Source organism: Coffea eugenioides, chromosome 6, assembly GCF_003713205.1.
Source record: "Coffea eugenioides isolate CCC68of chromosome 6, Ceug_1.0, whole genome shotgun sequence".
Taxonomy (NCBI): Eukaryota; Viridiplantae; Streptophyta; class Magnoliopsida; order Gentianales; family Rubiaceae; genus Coffea; species Coffea eugenioides.
In genome coordinates, this window is record NC_040040.1 from 29,498,916 (window position 1) to 29,506,472 (window position 7,557).

Genomic DNA, 7,557 nt, shown 5'->3' on the forward strand with positions numbered 1-7,557 from the left:
GCAACCTTGAAGACACTTGAACGGATGCGATCGACTTTTTTACTTGGTAAAAGAAACTTACAAATCCAACACGCTATGAATGCCGTAATATAGGTTTTCTTTCTTAAAAATCCTAGGATATCCAATATATCAAAGGGATGTTGAAATCCTTTGTATCAGCAAGGTCATGAGACTCTATACTTCCTGAAAGATTATAGGTCATTTTCGGTTTAGATGTGGTCTTTCTTCTTTTCGTCCTGTTCGGAGGAGCCCTATACCTAGCCTCTCCTTTGAACCAGAAGTGGATCCAGTTTTTTCATCCACACTCCTTGGTCATTCGTCCAGAGATGGTAGTAAGCCGAAAAAAGAAAGATGCCTGCAACTCTTAGGGAGAAGTGGCTTTCCTTCTTTGTCACGAGTGAGAAGCTCCTGCGTTAAAGTAACAACTTCATCAAAGAACGAGCCATCGATCGAAAGACCACCAAGTCGATAAAGGTCCTAATGTGTGATGGACAACTCCCTAACGGGTGCATGGAATGTATTTTTCGAGGGACACCAATATTTGAAGAAAGCTCGCAAGATATTTTCACAGCGGTCGTAAGAGAATCGCGACGCATAGACAGCTTCAAAGATGTCGGTACGTGTGAGCACTTCTTTATATTTTTCAAGGATATCCTCAACCCATTCCCAATAATGAGAGGTGAAGCATGCCTCGCCAAAGAAGGAAGAAGGAATCTTCCATGTAGTTTTGTCAATATTGAATCCCACGAACGGAAGTGTGAATTTGGTTATTTTTGGATCTCCATTGTGAAGTGACGAGTTTAATACGACCACTTCTTCTTCCCTCAACGTAGTGGAGAAAGTCGATGATGCCACCACTTCCTTAGTCCACTTGCTAGTCTAATCTTCGAGATGAAAGCATCCTTTAAGGGATATAAAAGACTCAGTAAAGGTGCCGATCGCTGGCTTGTTCATATATAATGACAAACTTTTCGATTGAGACCTTCCCCTCTCATCCGTCAATGAAATATGGGGCAACGGCGTGGTGTAGTTTTTAATTTTCATGGTTGCTAAAATTTGAAGAAAAAAAGGAAGGGTTGAGTTGGTAAAAATTTTTTTTTTCTACGAGACTTCAGCAATCAAACTACCTCGTGGCTGAGTTTCTAATTCCTTGAGCGGGATGCTGAGTTCCTATTAAAGTTAGACCGGACAATAAAAAGTAAAAGTGAGATGGGATGTCCACAAATAATTGATAAAGAGGTTACAATTTCGACAGGTCAATCAAGTATCAAGTTTGGATGTCAAAAAGGTCAGCAATATGGATCGGTGGGGTCTCAATTGTAGGGGGTAATTATGGTGGCTAATGCATTGATCCGTTTCATGGTGCAACCTTAAAAGACCACTTTGCTTTGTTAGATAATCATGAAGTGCCAAGAGTCCGATACAACTTGGTGGAGATACTTGTAATTGAAACATGCAAGGATTTATATACTAATTCGCCACAGGCTACGAGACCCGGCAATCATGTCATTTTATAATAAGTTGATGATTCAACTTTCTAAGTTCAAGCCGTGGCAGATTGGTATGCAAAACTACAAGTAGTAGTCACACGCAAAATGCCAAAACAAATTAAAGGATGCATGCAAATCAATGGTATAAAAACTTCTATATCTTGCATGCGAAGTGACTACCATGCTAAAAGTATGAATATTTATGAAGAGTGGACAAAGAGTCGAGATAATCACCTCTAAATCGGCGCGATGTTAATAGTAAAATTCCACATTAGTAGTGACAAAAAGCTGGCACTAGCAACTGTAGCAATTCTAGACAGCAATTTTCGAATTACGAGCTGCAAGAGAGCGTTGGTAGCAACTACAAAGCAACTCGGCAATAGCAGAAAATTATTGTTGTTTCTAGCTTCTCACAAGTGAATCTACGGCTCTAGTCTTGATTATTTATACTAGTAGCATTGTGTTGGGTCCGAGGAGAATCCGGATGAAAGGTGGTTTCAATTTGGATAAGGGTAAACTCCCAATCCTGTATGGATTGTTGTTAGGATATTGAAAGGAAGTAATTTCATGTACAATTGAAAGGGGAGCCGTGCAAGCTTTATTGTTTGGAGTCAATTTGTGGAGAAATTAGGAACTCGAGTTCAATGTTAATTGTGATTCCAACGTGAATTTGGCCTCGGGACTTTTCAATTTGACTATGCATATCTCGTAGGTTCTTAATTATCATCAAATACTACTTGAAATTCAAATACTACTTGGAATCTAGCCTCGGGACTTTCCTAATCATCATCAACATCAAATACTACTTGGAATTTGGCCTCAGGACTTTCCTAAACATCATCAAGTACTACTCGGAATTCTCTATGGCAATTGATCTTTTGAATATACCGTGCATAGATCTCTTGGATTAAGGTGGTAGGTTTGATTTGAAGTTGGACGCGAAAAGAAAAAAAAATTCTTTATGATATGGGATTGTAGTTTATATTTAGGCTCTTGATAAAAGTTTGATCCTTCTACGATTGGATTTTACAAGCCGTAAAGAGACTAGTGGTTAAGGATTTCAAATTGGTTTGGAGTTCGAATTCATTGCCTACTTTAGCCATAGTCCAGCAAAATGGAGTTCATAATAGATTCAACTAAGGAATTCTTCTTGTTCGCTTTGGAATATTAAAACACTCATATTACTTGCCTTCCATGAAGCAGAGTTTGCAAGTTAATGTGAAACTCTAGAATGAGATCATTCGGTCATGGCACAAGTCCCGCTAAAGTGTACATGCATTTGATGATTGGAGCGGTGGTGGGATTTAAATGTTTTGCATGGCTACATTGTATGGCTTAATCAAGACCTGTGACAATGAATCCATATAAAGTGTGAAGTTCAAGTGAATTAATCAAGACCCATGGCTATATCGTATGAATTAACCAAGGCTCGTGGCTATATTGATGCTTAAATCTCAGCCTTGCGGCATTCAAATCAAATTGGGAAAAAAAGAAGAATGTCAAAACTTGTCCGTTCCAATCTTGCTTCAGTCTTCAGCATTCGCGAACAAGTTTCGAGGGGGCATTTGTAGACAATGAAATTTTAATTAATTCTTAAAATTACCATTGGTCTATAAATTATTTTTGTGGCTTATTTCTATCCAATTGGATATTGTCACATGTCATGTACATTTGAAAAAATTGATTATTAAATGGCCAATTGTATTTTGCCACGTGTCAAATTGAGGTGTTCCAACTAATTGAAATTATTGGGATGTCTCTACCAATCAAATCATATCATGTCACATGTCTATTGGATAGATATCTAAATATTTATTTCTTATTAAAGAGATAATATTTAGAGTTGTTTAATTTGTATGTATTTCTTATATACTGCAATAGTTTGTCCAACCAAATGGCGCCACATCATGTGTCCCTACAAGTTTGGCTAATCAAGGAATTATTTATTAGTATTATCTCTTTATTAGTAAATATAAAATGAAGAGATAATATTTAAGTTGGCACAGTCCTAATGTGACTGCGTGTCTTGCAAGACAACTAGAGTGGTATACATGTTTTCAACCTCTACCTCTTCCTATAGTTATAAATAGGGGTCTCTCTACCAAGTCAAAGACACACATCAAGAGGCATCTCATACACTCAAGTATTGAAGCTCCAAGTTACGAAGGTCTAGGTCTTCAAGCTCCTCAAATCTTCCACATATCAAGGCTTGAGCCTTCAAATATTTTCAAGTTCTTCAAATCTTCCATATCAAGATTTGCAGGAATCGGTGGTTGATCCAAGAACAAGCTGCGAAACCCTTGGATTGGCGTTCGAGGAGAAGAATCGAAGGAAACTCTCTATAAGTTCGAGAAAATTTCAGAGATTGTACCCACATATTTTCCTAAATTTATATATTACATATTTGTTGTGTATTTCTTTTTTCTTGTCATTTTACAGACTTGAAATTTTAATCGCATACAAAGACAACAACACTTTTATCCCTTTCCGGTCTCTGTTATACCAACTAGCCCAAAATCCCACCATATATGCTAGCAAACTAATTTATTAGAATTAGAAACCAATCCCACATGGTGCTCTATTGAATCTATTTAGCTTAAATACAAGAGATTTACATTAAATCAACTGACAAATATCATTCTCATACTATAGTATTATGCGTACATATACACAGTAAATATGATGTGCCATATTCTTGCTAAACACAAATTTAACTGATCGCATATTCTAAAACTAGCAAGTTTTTTAGCTATCTTATTCTATATTATCATCCCTCAACAACTAACCATATTAGGCAGCATATATCAACATAACTATAAGTTGCAGAAATTTTGACACCATTAAACACTATAGGTTCCAAATTCAAGGAAACTTTGCATCAACAGTTTGCAAGTTCTTTAATGCTCCTGTTGAAACACAAGACTCGATCAAACTTTTTGGCTTTTTCAAATGACTTGAAAATATAAAGAAGCAACTAACGTCAAATTTAATCAGGACAGTGGCATGTTAATCTTAACTAAGATAGAGAAGGAAGAACAAAAAACAAAAGCATTATCATAACAATCAAGAGCAGTTCACATCGTAAGAGCTTAAAAGAATAACGAGAGGAATAAGTTGCAACCTTGGCCTTAGTTAAAAGATTGCTACATGTCATATGGTATTAATGACATGTAAGAGCTTGAAAGTATTAGGCAACTACATTATGGCCTTAAGAAAAAAAGTGTTGCATCTAATATACTCCAGCATCATATATTGGCAATCTCTGCCATCTCATTGAGGTTATCCATAGAATAGAAAAGCTTATCGAAGTTTAATGTTATTTACCCCCACCTCCTTCTTTTATCCCAATTGATCTGATACATATTAAGAAATGCACATACTATCAAGAGGCCATAGCTTATATTCAATATACTAGAGGAACTAGGCTGTGCAAGGCACAACCTTGGCCCTCCCAAAAATACTGATCATTGGAAAAGCATATATAACAATTATAGTTGCAGAATAGGTACATAATACCATAATTATCATTCATAGATAACTGTCAATAATTTCAGTAGCAATTACACACATTCCAGTACAATTAAGTCCCAAGTAGAGATATATTGTCATGCTAATAGTCTTTTTCAAAGTTCATTTTAGTTACATAATATCACATATTAGGATCCATTAACTTCTAGTCATAGAGAGAATGTTAATGGATTCTAATATGATGGCAAAAGATAGCATGCTAGAAGTTCAGTAGCATACATGATGAACAAAAGGATGAACAAAAGAGAATATGAAGCTATGTGGCTGCTACATTTTGCAGATTCATGTGGCTTCTTGAGAGGGCTCATATGAGCAGATTTTGGAGATGCAGGTTTGTTATCTTCAGCACTGCTTTTTTGCAGCAATTGAGGGAACAACTTCAATGGTTGTCTTCTCAGCAAAAGGTACATTAGTTCTGGGAATTGGAGCTTCAAAAGTTAAGTTTCTTGATGCGAATTCTTCCCTGACGGTGAAATTCATCCTCACGAAACCCACAATCTTGATGGAGAATTTTCCAGGTTTGGTTGGCGGAATCCCTTTCGACCCAATCTAATCCTCTAAGTTACAAACACTCTTGATACGATCTCAACCCGCGACTTAACGAATTAGCGAACCAAAGAATTTTGGTAGGATGGCGCCACAAATAAGTGCGTTTCTTGTTTGATAAGCCAAAGTTGGACTTCCTAGAAAACTATCTAAGATGTTCAAGGGGTGCTTGCAAGAAGCCAAGAGAATTCTCTCAATTTTATTAATGAATCAAAATCTCCTGTTGTTGTTGGCTTGAAGCTTATTTATAGCTTCTTACAATTCAAACCCTAATGAAACTTGGAAACTAGAATTCGGCCCAACTATGGCCCATCATGGCCAAACCCAACAAGGGACTATGGCCGAAACTAATAGCTAAAAATAAGGTAACGAATGACTAAAAATGGCAAGGACTTCAACACTTAAGTCACTTGCTTATTCTACTAATTGAAACCAAAAAAATTGATTAACTTGAACTTGATGGATCTTGTGACTCGAAGTGCCTTGTGTCAAGGGTCTTGATCCTCTAGTTGGAGTAGAGTCACGTACTCCGAACCATCTTCAAAGATCGAACTACCTTCCTTAACTTCTTGTACCACACGTACCAAGATATTCAATTGCTCCCTCATTCGCTTGGCACGAGCTCTAGTGATTGGTCCGATTGGTATCACCACGTTCTTGGTAGTAGCTTGGATGACCGCATCATTCGCCTCCTCTTGAGAAGGATTTGTCCTCAAATCAAGCATGTCACCTACATCAAATGGGTTTAAGTCAGAGACGTTGAATATAGCGCTAACACCATACTCACCAGGCAGATCCAGTTTGTAGGCGTTGTCGTTGATGCGTTCAAGGATCTGGAATGATCCATCGCCACGAGATGAGAGCTTGCTACGGCGTTGGATGGGGAACCATTCTTTGCGCAGATGTAGCCAAACCCAATCACCTGGTTCGAACACAAGCTTGCGTCTATCTTTGTTGGCTTGTTGAACAATTTGGGTCGTACGCTTCTCTATGTTCAAGCGAGCCTTCTCATGAAACCTTCGAACAAATTCAGCCTTTTGTTGCCCATTGAGGTTAGCTCTTTCACTTAAAGGTAACAGGGTCAAATCCAAAGATGTCAAGGGGTTAAATCCATAAATAATTTCAAATGGAGAGTATTGAGTAGTGGAATGCACAACCCTATTAAATGCAAACTCTACATGAGGTAGGCACTCCTCCCAATTTTTCAAGTTGGATTTGATGATAGTGCGTAAAAGAATAAAGAGAGTGCGATTGACAACCTCGATTTGTCCATCGGTTTGTGGATGACTAGTGGTTGAAAATAGTAATTTAGTGCCCAACTTTGACCACAAAGTCTTCCAAAAATAAGAGAGAAATTTGACATCTCTATCAGACACTATAGTCCCAAGAATGCCATGCAACCGAACAATTTCTTTGTAAAACAAGTCTGCTATATGAGATGCATCATCCGTTTTATGGCAAGCAATAAAGTGTGCCATTTTTCAAAATCGATCAGCAACTACATAAATAAAGTCATGCCCTTTCTTAGACCTAGGTAAGCCAAGAATGAAGTCCATAGAAAGATCTACCCAAGGTGCATCAGGAATTGGTAAAGGCAAGTATAAACCATGGGGTTGTACCTTAGATTTTGCCTTCTTGCATACTATGCATCAGCTCACCACCTTCTCAACATCACGTCTCATCCGTGGCGAGTGGAAATGCTCCTGCAACATAGATAGAGTCTTTACAACTCCGAAATGTCTCATTAAACCACCTCCATGTGCTTTTTTACTAGTAAGAGTCGAATGGAACAGTTAGGGATGCAAAGGCGATTTAAGTAGAATAGATAACCATAAAAAACCGAGTAATTTCCTTGGGCAGCTTGAGAGCAATTCTGGAATGTGTCACCAAAGTCGGTATCGCTCACATACATATCTTTGAGCAACTCGAAACCGAGTAACTTAGCATCAAGAGTAGTGAGTAGAGAATACCTGCGGGATAGTGCATCGGCCAC